The sequence below is a fragment of the Protopterus annectens genome, chromosome 4.part1 (genome assembly GCF_019279795.1).
Source record: "Protopterus annectens isolate FY-2018-M chromosome 4.part1, PAN1.0, whole genome shotgun sequence".
Lineage (NCBI taxonomy): Eukaryota > Metazoa > Chordata > Ceratodontiformes > Protopteridae > Protopterus > Protopterus annectens.
The window spans coordinates 272913107-272925347 of record NC_056734.1 but is presented as its reverse complement, the minus strand read 5'-3'; the positions used below and the strand labels follow the sequence as shown (position 1 = coordinate 272925347).

Below are 12241 nucleotides of genomic sequence, written 5' to 3'. Positions count from 1 at the left end.
ATTCCAAGGGGATCCAGTATCTGTCTGCCTGGGATGACATGGTTGACAGGCCTCGATGCTTTGCCAGAGACGGGCTCTACTTGTCACCCCTGGGATTCAGGATTCTGGTCAAGGCTCTTGCCTCCCCCCGTGCCTTTTTTAGACAATGTCCCAAACACAAATCTTCTAACATAAAATCTGTCAAAAAGCAAATTGAAGGTCATGCTGCTTAACTCTAGGAGCCTTAACCTGAAAATGCACTCACTGGAAGCTCTCCTCGAAATGGAAGATGGTGACATCTGTGCAGTCACAAAAACTTGGTTCAAGGCTGCGGAGAGCACCCCTGCTATACCTCATTCCACACATTCCAACCCCAAAATGAGGTCAGGAAGACCAAGGGTGTTGGGAGTTTCTATTTTCATTAAAGACAAACCACACCTCCAGACTGGTTTGCCAGCATGATTCACCAGAACTACTCCAGGCGCAACTGACAAGACACCCATCCAAGTTACAGCCAGCTACAGACCCCCCCCCCATGAATCAGGACACCCACTCCTCCTACCTGGACCTAAGCGATTTCATCAAGGTGCCCCCTAACACCCTGATCCTTGGTGCTTCAACTACCCCACCATAGACTGGGTGACCTATTCCTGCTCTAATGTACTCACCCAATGATTCTTTGACTTCAACAGTTCTAACTCACTAGACCAGCCTGTCTCATCCCCCACAAGGAGAGAGAGAACATTCTAGACTTGGTTCTCACCAATATGGGTGACCGCTGCACCACCCCCATAGTAAGTTGTTCCCTGGTAAGATCAGACCATCAGTCTGTCTCATTCAAAGTGTCTCTCCCGTCCAATCCCCTCTCCCCCAGCCATAACCAAGCTAAAAAACTTCTCAAAAGTTGACTACAACCTTCTAAGGGAGGGTATCAGTAGTTTCACACCACCACTCCCCTCACAGGATGCAGACAAATATGCTGAACAGTACACCAGTGAAGTACACAAGCACCTGTAAACTGCATGGACTCAGCCATACCCAACAGAACTAAAACCTGCTCCTCAAGGAAACAAACCTATCTGGTGGACATCCTCTATCAACAGGCTTTACAAGAAAAAGGAAAGAAAACTGCTGTCCTAGGTAAAAAAGCACAAATTCCCAGTTAGAAAAACTCCCTCCTTGGCATCAACAAGCAAATCAGATCACTAGTGAAAACCTCCAAAGCCAATTATTAAATCAAAACTAGCCACCAAAACAAAGGCTAACCACAAAGCCTTTTTCAGTTACCTCAGAAACCTCCATGGCAAAGCCCATATTTGTCACAAATTAGTTAACAGTACCACTTCCGCCGATCCTGTTGACTTAGCCAATCTGCTAGTTCAGCGCAAACTTCACCCCTGTCCCCCCCCAAAGGCCCATTCACCATCCCCGATACTTGTTCTGCACCTCACATCTCCATAAATAAGTGTTAAAGGCCCTATCCAAGGCAAAGAACACAGCTTCCATGGGACCTCATAGTACCCAGGCTGTATTCTGCATCATCTCCAGCAAGAACTAGCTTCGCTATTGGAGCGCCTTATTCAACCACAGCCGAAGTACAGGCTTCATTCCAGCAGAGTGGAGAACTGCCAGTCATCTCTCTCACAAAGCTGGTGCCACTGTTGACCCTGGAAACTATCACCCTAATTATTTATTGACATTTGTTAGCTTGACAAGTCTGATCTGCAAGGCCATGGAGTGTATTATTATGGACCCCATAAACAAGGACATAGTCAATCTCCAAGCACTTGACCCCGCCCAATTTGGATTCGTCAAGGGCAGATCTCGCCTTTTGAACCTGGTTGATTGACTTTTTTTTTTGAGACTGTCACCAAGGCACTGGAAGAGGGAAAGTCAGTACATACAGCTTACCTTGATGTGCCCAAAGCCTCTGATACAATCCCCCACTCGGGCATCATCGAAAAGCTAACACAACTTTGCATAAATCCCCATCTCATCAGGTGGGTGGGCCAACTGGCTCACCGATAGGACCCACAAGGTCAAAATAGGTGCTTCCACCTCCAACAGCAGACCTGTCACTAGTGGTGTGCCCCAGGGATCTGTCCTGGGACCCCTACTGTTTGGCATCTACTTCTCATAAGTCCAGGTAGACACAGAAGGCCTGTGGCTGACCAAGTCTGCGGACAACTGTAAGTTGTGTGCTGGCGCTGACTCCCCAAATGATGTTAACATACTACGAGTGTCTCACAGCGACAACTGACTGGTGCCAAAGTCATGGCCTTAAGATAAACACAAAAAAAATGTATCGTAATACCATTCGGCAAAAACACGGCCCCTACTGAGTACCACATCAACGACAACCCTCTAAACACATAACCTGTGGTGAGAGATACGAGTACACAGGTTGACAACAATCTCACATTTGCCCATCAAGTAGCAGCAGTGGTCAGAAAAGCTTTTTACTTCGTTCATCTCACAAGTAAAGGGATTGCATCCAGAAAAAAGGAGATTACCTCTCTGTACCCCTCCATCTGTACCCCTCCATCATTAGGCCAGTAAGAGAGTACAACTCCCCATTTGGTATGAACCTCTCAAAACACCTGCACTAACTGGAAAGGCCATACAAATACCTCAAAGAGAATCCATGGCCTCCAACACCTGTCCTATGTGGACAGGCTCAAATCATTATCACTCTACTTGGTATCGTAAAGATTAAGCAGAGGTGATGTGTCTCGCCTACAAGGCAATCTCAGACCCTGCTCTACTAGAAATGATCCATACCCAGGGGGTCCACACCTCTTAAATGGAATTACTGGAAAATACTCTGCAGATATGGTTTCAGGGATGTGTACTGTAAACTTCTTCAAGATATGCTACCTAGTTCTGAAGGAATAAGCATAGTAAAATAGTAAAGATATACCTATGGCCTTGCTATCTGCATGACGGAAACTAGACATTTCATTTATACCAGGAGGAAAAGTTCCAACTGAACAATCACAGAAACTACCTTCAGTCTAACTTCTCGCACATTACCTGATCGAAAGGCCTAAATCTAATATGTGACATTAACAAAACCTGCTAGACAGGTTTGTTTCCCAGAGGTTGCACAGTCTCTGGAATAGACTCCCCATACACTTCAAACAAGGTACATTGCTGAAGCGCAACCCTGATGAGTGGATTGGAAACCACAAATTTGTCCCAGGGGTTCCACTTGTGTCTTTCACTGACAGGGGAAAAAGGTGCCGACTGAGGTTTCTTTTTTGGGAATAAACTTTTGGATAGGTTTGTAAGGGCCAAGGCCATTATTTATTTATTTAAATTTGTTGACCGGGAGTGTCCGACTGGACGTGGGTCCATTTTCAGCGGAGGCCCGGGGAGAAAAGCTCCACAGTAAAATAAACAGACAGTAGTTACATTGGATTACATAGTGATTAACAATTTAACACAGAAATTACTTACAACATATTTACAGATGAAGAACATAGTACATCAGTAGACAACTAGAATCTTTCTCTGTGAAGTACATAACAGGCATTAACAAATGTAACAATGAGAAGTTCCTGCTGTATAATAAAGTACTAAGCTTATGAGCATCTGAGCTTGCTATCATCAAGGTATTTAGTGGAGGTGAAAGAAAGGTAGTAGTTGGATGGGGTGGATGATATTAGAGTGGGAGTTGCAAAGGGCATAGCCAGCATGTTTTTAGGTGCGCTTTTAATAAAGTTTTGAAGTTGGTGCATGATGGTACGGAGGTAATTGTGGGTGGGAGTAAGTTCCATAATTTGGCTATGGCGCAAGAGAATAGTGCTTCACCAGCAGAGTTATTGGCTTTAGTGATCTGCAAGTGATTTTTGTTGCTGGATCTTAGTGGTCTGGTGGTGTGATAGGGTTGGAGTAGATTCTGGAGGGATGGGACATTTAGTGGATGGTTTACTAGTTTGTGGGTGAGTGAGAGTTGATACCACTGAAGGAGGTGAGGGAGTTCAAGCCAGCCCAGTTCAGCAAGTGAGAGACAGTGGTGACTACGGTAGGATGCCCTGTGGCAATTTTGATTTTGTTGTAGCAGGTCTCTAGCTTGTTTAGATCACATTGCCTTAGGTTGGTATATACTGGAGAGGCATAAAGTAGGGTGGAGATAAGGTGGGAATTTGCTATTGAAATCTTTGCTGCTTTGGTGAGAAATTGTTTATTTCTGTATAATGCTCCTAGTTTTTTGTGGACTTTTTTTATGGTCATGGATATCTGAATGTCAAATTTTTGTTTATTGTCTATTTCCACTCCTAGCAATTTGGTGTGTTCACTTGAGTATATAGTGGTGTTGTCTTTTGCTGTGATGTTAAAGTGAGAGTTGTTTTGAGTATGTTTGGTGGGTTGGAAGAGGAGTAGTTTAGTTTTGTTTGGGTTGAGTATTAATTGGGCATCGGATAACTATGTTTCAACAGAGGAAAAGGCTTCCTGTGTGACTTTTTGCAGTTTGGGTAGGGACTGGGCTGAGCAGATGATGGTAGAGTCATCTGCGTATTGGATGAGTGTGCCATGTTTGGTGGCAGAGGCTAGATTATTGGTGTAAACAGAGAAAAGTAGGGGTCCAAGGATGGATCCTTGGGGAACCCCTATGGAGACAGGTAGTTGGGGAGATATGTCATTCTGCCATACAACGGATTGTTGGCGGTCAGACAGGTGACTGAAACCAGTTGGTGACTGATTGTGAGAAGGATAGGTTATTCAGGACAGAGTTAAGTTGTTTGTGTGGGACCATGTCAAATGCTTTAGATAGGTCTAGGAAAGTAGCAGAGGAGAGATAGCCATTGTTTTTATGCTGAAGGATAGTGTTTGTAAAGGAGAGTAAGGCAGTGGTGGTGCTATGGTTTGGTCGGAAACCATGCTGAGTACTGGAAAGGAGGTTGTTAGTAAGGAGGTAGTGGGAGACCTGAGAGTGTATGCATCTCTCTAGTATTTTGGAGAGTGGAGAGAGAATAGCTATGGGGCGGTAATTGGTTAGTTCTGCAGAGGGTCCGCCTTTGTGGAGGGGAATTATATGTGAGACTTTCCACAATGTGGGAACGTAACTTTCTGACAGAGATCGGTTAATCAAGATGGATACTGGGTAGGCCAGAGCATCAGCTGCGATTTGTAGGTATTCACTTGGGAGGTTGTCTGCTGCTAATTTGGTGGGTTTAAGTTTAGTTAAGAGTTTTTTTATGTTGGAGGTAGGTACAGGAGAAAAAGAGAAGGCAGTGGGGAGATTACTAGTTGAAGGTGTGGGTTGTGTTGTTTAGCTAGTGATAGTATGGTTTGGGTGAAGTGTGTGTTGAATGAGGTAGCAATATTTTCTGAGGAGTGAGGGATGTTAGGAGGAGGGGTACTGACTTTACCTGGGTGGAGGATGGAGTTTATGGAGGACCAGAATTGTTTGGGGCTGTGTTGTGAGGAGTCTAGGGCAGACTGGTAGTATTGGAATTTGTCCCGTTTTATTAGCTTTTTGACTCTATTGCGTAGTTCTAGGAATTTCTGTCTAGCTGCAGGGGTTTTGGTTTTGCGCCAGTGCTCCCAGGCTTTATCCCTGTTTTTCATTTCTGACTTAGTGGTTTTCTGTAGCCATGGGGAGGGTTGTGCTTTGGTTCTGGAAAATCTTATGGGGCATGGTAATTAAGGATGTTCAGGAAGGTAGTATTAAAAGATTCAACTGCGTCATCTAGACTGAGGTACTTTAGAGCATGCCAGTTACATTCTTTGAGGGATGAGATGAATGTGAGTGGGTTAAAGTTTATTTTTTACGTATTTGACGATAGACGACAGGTTTAGCTTGGTACAGGTATTTTTGAGTAGGAATGTTGGGGAGTGATCACTGAGGCTATCTGATAAGCAGCCTGTTATATATGACTGGGGGTTCTTACTGACTAGTATCCAATCCAGGGTAGAGTGCTTGCTGGAGTTTTTATTTATCCTTGTTGGTGACTGGACTAGTTGGGTGAAGCCATGAAGGTGTACATGATGGGTTGGATTGTTGCCAGAACAGGATTGCCAGTCAATATTGAAATCACCTAAGATGATAGTTTCTTGGAGGAGATGGTGGGTAGACCAGCTGAGGAGGTTTTCTAGTGGAGGGATGTTTTGGCCAAGTGGGAAGTAGCATCCAATTATGTTGATGGTTTTGTTTCGGTTAATTTTGAGGTTGGTATATATTATTTCTTCATTGCCTATTTGTGGAGCTGATGATTTTAAAATCTGGATGTTTAGATGTTGTTTAAATATTATAGCTACACCACCTCCTTTTTTGTTTAGCCGGTCTACTCTTAGTATGCCGTAACCTGTAGGGAGTATTTGCTCACTGGTAATGTGAGGTTTTTAGCCAGGTTTCTGTCAGGACGACTATATCTGTATGCCGTAACCTGTAGGGAGTATTTGCTCACTGGTAATGTGAGGTTTTTAGCCAGGTTTCTGTCAGGACGACTATATCTGGGGAGTATAAGTCTATGGTGGCATGGAGTTCATGGACTTTGTTGGATATACTTCTAATATTTAGGCTTAGTAGAAGGAAGTCACTTGGCTTTCTATTGGCTGTAATATGGGAGAAGTTGTGATTTCTAGTCTGATTATGAGGATTGGGGTTGGAGATGGTAGGGCCAGGGTTGGGGTGGATGTCTCCACTTAGGGCTAGTTTTGATATGCATGAGATTATTAGTTTTCTCAGTTTTTGAATGTGTTTGTTTATAAAGGGAAATTTTATGATTGTTCTCTGTGGGCAATAGGTATGGTGGGAGGGTTACTATATTAAGTTGTAGGGATGCTTTACGTTTGGGTAATATAGTTGGTAGAATATGTGGGGGTGCATAGGGATGGTTCTTGAGCTGGTGGGAGGGGAGCTGAGTATGGGTGAGACATGGGTGGTGGTGTGAGTAGTAGTACAGTGGTAGTGGTTGAGTGGGGGAATGATGGAGCTTTGGTAGGATGTAAGATATGCAAGGAGAGTGCATGCAGTGAGCAAAGGAAAGGTATGCTTGTACATGTCAGTTGAGGAGGTGTGATAGTAGAGGGAATATGGAGGAGGTAGTGTTGGGTTAGCGCTGTGGTTGGCTATTGGAAAGATGGGAGGGTTTGAGTGCAATAAAGGTGGGACCACTGGGGGCGGGAGGGAATAGGGGGCAGGGCGGGGAGCAAAGCGGGTAGAGACCCTGTTTGTTTCCAGCCCCTCATACAAGAACCTATCACAAAGCAAGACAAGTATGTGTTAAGAACAATCACAATTGACCAAGGACTGCTCTGAAACTGTAAGTCTTGTCTTAATTTCTCAGGTGGAAAACCAGGATAACCTTGTATCAGTAGGCTACTGTGGTATAGTTTAAATAAACAAACACATAGTATTGATCAGTTATGGGTACTATTTGCTAACAGAAGGGAATAAGAGAAAGTGGAAGATGTGTGTGGTGGGGGGGGGCTGCTTACAGCCAAAGCACAGTGCTCTCCAGGGGAAAATGAAGATTGGCTCAAACAGACACATACTCAAATTTAACTGTAGCTGTTTGCAGACAGTTCAGACCCGGACTGCACTTTTCTTATAGGAATGTTAAAGGTGGTACCGCAGTTGAATACTTAAGAGTGGTGTTAGGTCTAGAAAAGAAGAGTACAGAGAGGAGTAAGCACTTTTGAGATGGTAAATATATATTATAAACATTATAAAAAACACACTGAGCAAATAGCTACCACATGCAATGTCCTGAACCACTACTTAGAAATAAATAATCAACCACTACTTAGAAATAAATAATCCATTATCCTAGTAATCTCTTAGTATCCTATGCTCTGTGTGTGGTACCAAGTTTAAAATGCTTGTTACTGGAAAACTGACGAGTGCACAAGTAGTACATAGAAACAGGAAACAGCTGAAGCTCCGTGTATACAAAGTATTTACGATCAGGTCACAAAGAACATACTCACAGCAGATTACTCTGCTCTCAAAATACATTTCTGGATAAGATGACTGAAAATTACAACAAAATTCTTTAGTTTAAGAACTAGGAGGACTCTACAGTCAGAAAACCTATTATGCTAACAAAATAAAAGAAATACGATGTATAAAAGCTTTAGCAGGCATTTCAGAAGCAATTTCAGAAACTGCATTTTTTTATACATAGGTTTATTTAGCAAATAGGACTTAATACAAATTACAGTATGCAATTGCAAAAGTTAAGAATTATGGATTTAGTTTTATTTACAAAGCAATTCTTCACACTGTATGCAGCCTCATGAATCAACTGATTATGGTATGAGGTGTTAAAACCACAGCAGTAGAAAAGCCAAGAGAGTACAAAATCAAAAGACAATTTTAATAGAACCATCTTCTTTTATTTTTTGAGGAAACTACCAGGAATGCTGGACTATACCAGAAACTCAAAGTAAAAATAAAAACGTTTACTTGCTGCATAAGGTCACTGCTTGGCAGCTTGTACACCTTTCATACTATTATGCAATCATACTACAAAATAAACCTAAACATAAAAATGTAAAACATTACATACAGTACCACCACTGCATTATTTTGTATTTTCTTCAGAAACTCATTATTTTTCTTAAACATCTTTGTTAATTCACTGTATGCAATTCCTTTGCACTCTCAATTTAATGTATACAGTATAAATTTTTTACTTTTTCTATTTGACCTATGGACCCAGGTCGCAGCTGAAAAGGTACTGCTGTCCCAAGTCGCATACCTGGTTTACAAAGTGATCTAACAAATTAAGTGACACCAGCTCCCCTTGCAAACATTTCTATGGCAAATGGCCTGGAAACACTGCAAAAAAATAGAAAGCATCAGCTGCAGATAGTATAGCCACAGTGCAAAACATGCAGAAACCAACATCTTTAATCCCCTCCCTTCCAATACTGCAGTTCTAGTCACTTAAATTATTTTAAATCAGTACTACTTCTAATATCATCATCCATGTGTACACCGGAAAAATGCCAAACAGTACAACTTCACTTTCCACATTAGAATCATTTTGGAGTACTACTTCAGCTTCTAAATCTACATTATTAATAAAACTAAAAACAGTAAAACATAAAAAAATACAAACCACAACATTTACAAATAAATCAAGGTTTAATGCATTCAAAAAATATACAACAGTGGTCACACAAACACCTCCCAACCCCCACGAGGCGTCTTGCTCAATAACCCAATCAAGTTCAAGTCTTATTCTTGTGACTAAGTGGACAAAAGTCTTAAATGGAGTTAATCAATACCCCAGCATGCACCTCTGCATTACGTGAAAAACTACAATGCCAAAACAGTCTTGTGTAGCTGTGAAAATAGTCATCAGCATATTTTACAAAGTAAGCACTCCCTCACAAAAAAGGGGGCCGTCACAACAACTCTGAGTTCTAGAACTTTAGTGCTCAAGCTCTCGGAAGCAAACCACTGATAACCATAGTATTTTCTACTGATATCCACAAATGCCCCCCCCCCCCCCCAAAAAAAAAAAACACCTAGGTAACTCTAAAGAGCAGGACTGCATGCATGAAGTTGAATTAATAATAAATGCTCTTAAAATGCATTTAATATTGTCTGCAGATGCAGTTTCAGTGATGTGCAATAAAAAATTGTAACATGCCCCGATAGTTAAAAAAAAAACCGGGGGGGTCCGCACCTCTTAAATGGAATTACTGGAAAATGCTCTGCAGATATGGTTTCAGGGATGTGTACTGTAAACTTCTTCAAGATATGTTACCTAGTTCTGAAGGAATAAGCATAGTAAAATAGTAAAGATATACCTATGGCCTTGCTATCTGCATGACAGAAGCTAGACATTTCATTTACACCAGGAGGAAAAGTTCAAACTGAACAATCACAGAAACTACCTTCAGTTCTACAAAAACAGACATGATCCCACTACTACTTACTACACATGTAAACACTACTGTGAATTGTCCTACTAAGATAATGTCTAGTACAAATGATGTAAAAAAGTGGACAGACAGTCCTGGTTTGCTACTTTATAAATTATAGACAGAGATAACCACGTCTGCACCAGTGACATTCAAGCCACAGGTCATGAAAATACAGTTACGATTGTACGTTCCAATTTACAGTGGGAAAAATCCTCTATACAAACAAACAATCGTGCTTCACCAAAAGAAAAAAAATCATGTGATTCGGGGATCTGAAGAAGCGGTCGAGAACAGTTTGTAAATAAGCCCCTTTACAAATAATCTCTGTCACCTCTAACGTGGAGGTAGAAATGAAAACATTTTAATCATCTGGGAAGAAAAAGACTGCTAAGCAAGGGACCTGCATGACAGAAAACAACATTACTAATCATGTGACTTCTATTTAAAGGATTTACTCAGTGTGCAGTCTCCACATCATTTCGAGACCTCTGCGCAAAATGAATGGGTGGTTCCCAAATGTAAACAGCTGCAGAAAATTAGGAAGTTAAGAAGGAAAGCACACACAACCTACGTCTGACAGGCCTGGAGCTTTGACTTCACATGTTCAGTACTGAATGGCCGGCTGATACTGCCGCTATACTTATGGGGCCCCTAAACAACATGAAGCCTACAAGTACTCTTCAAACTTAATGCTCTATATTGAGATAAGAAATGCATGTTTTTCTAATCCACCTTTCAAATCTATGCCTCCATTTTTTTTCAAATGACCAATTTATGTCATTAAACTTGCATATAGCGGGCCAACATAGTTATGATCTTTATTTTTATGAATACTGTAGTACACATCAATAAAGTAACACTAATCAGAAAATCTCATAAAAAGCACACAATACGTTTCCTGAAATACTCCCAAGTGCGCATAATAGCAATACTATGAAGAAACACTTCCAGGTGAGAAACGAGGCCAATCTCAGCAGCTCCCATCCCCCACTGACATGAGTTTGTGTACAGAACTACATTACAAACGCCTACTATTCCTTCTTACTTAATTGTTAACTAGCCACACTGCTTAATAAGCAAACAATACATCTCTAACAAGTGCAGAACAAAATATACGGAATTTGAATTTATTTTTCCATTCATATGAGCTAAAAATACACAAGCAGCCGCGTGATGGCTGCTTCCAAACACCGCACCTCGACTATTATTTCAAAAAATGTAGCACCACGCTAGTCCAAAACATACACAACAAACATACCACTTAATAGCTACTTCCATTGCTGAAAATATAAATCTATAACACAGTGAAGAGTGAAAACAAAGCTTCAGAACAAGACCGACTTTAAAATGGTAGCTTACACACTGCCCATCCCCCATAGTGTAGAATTAAGCACAAAACACATTTATATAGTTCTTATCGACCTATATAAACATCATACAAATATATATAAATGTAAACAACTGACAACGTACACGTATAATCGGTTTATTACAATTATAACACAAATGTTGACCTACTTACTTCAAAATGCTGCTTGGGGACCCTTCTTTCTTTCACTTGTAAGTGGAATTGTCTTCACTATAAAAGTAAAAATAATGTGATTTCTAGTTGTAACCCAAGTTAAGACGGGGAATCAACGATTAAATCCATGAAAAGTGTATTTTTTTGCTGATTAGATGGAAGAGGAATTGAAGGAGAATGTAAATGCTGTTACTAAGAGAGAGAGCCAAACGGTTCAGAGCAGCCAACGGCTCTCAGACACTCAACACTGAGAAGGTGACCTGCCACGCGGAAATGGGCCTAGCAGCCATGTCTTACTGCTTCTCCAACATACACACCGACAGAGCTGCAGACCACAGGCGACCCACTTTTAACTCGAGAAAACCAACCTGTGTTATAGCTTCATCAGTTGTTCAAGAATGCCTAAAGGAAGACATCGTGAACAGTTACTCTTATTTTGGAATGCAACTGTGCTTTCTTTTATAATCATGCAGTGTAACAGTAACATATGGGAGACGCTTGTCTTTGCAAAACAATATTTGGCTTTTTATAATATGCACAACTGTTCCCCCTTTGTGATGTACAAAGACACTGTACTGTATAAATATCCAAGTGCAATTCAACTTCAGCTGTCTGTGTTGTGCAAATGATGATAAAATCTCAGAGGTATTACAGCTGCAACTTTGTCAGTTGTTAAGGCCTTCACTGAGGTCAAATCCACCCCTCCCCCAATGCTGGGAAAGCACTCTGTAGACGCACCAAAACAGCCATACAGTCCTAACATCGCATATATTAATGTAAATAATAATAATTAATGAGTTAAAACTGACACACGCCTGACTCCATACATAGTGCAAAACTTACTAATTTACT

At 41.3% G+C, this 12241-nt stretch overlaps 1 protein-coding gene across 1 annotated transcript in view; it reads right to left on the bottom strand.

Moving 5' to 3' along the window:
• TBL1XR1 (TBL1X receptor 1) overlaps positions 1-11632 on the bottom strand; it is a 3130276-nt gene extending 3118644 nt beyond the window's left edge. The window contains exon 1 of the mRNA XM_044070133.1: positions 11390-11632. The gene's annotated coding sequence lies outside the window, so the exon portion shown is untranslated. The remainder of the gene's footprint in view (positions 1-11389) is intronic.
• Positions 11633-12241: the final 609 nt, after the last annotated feature.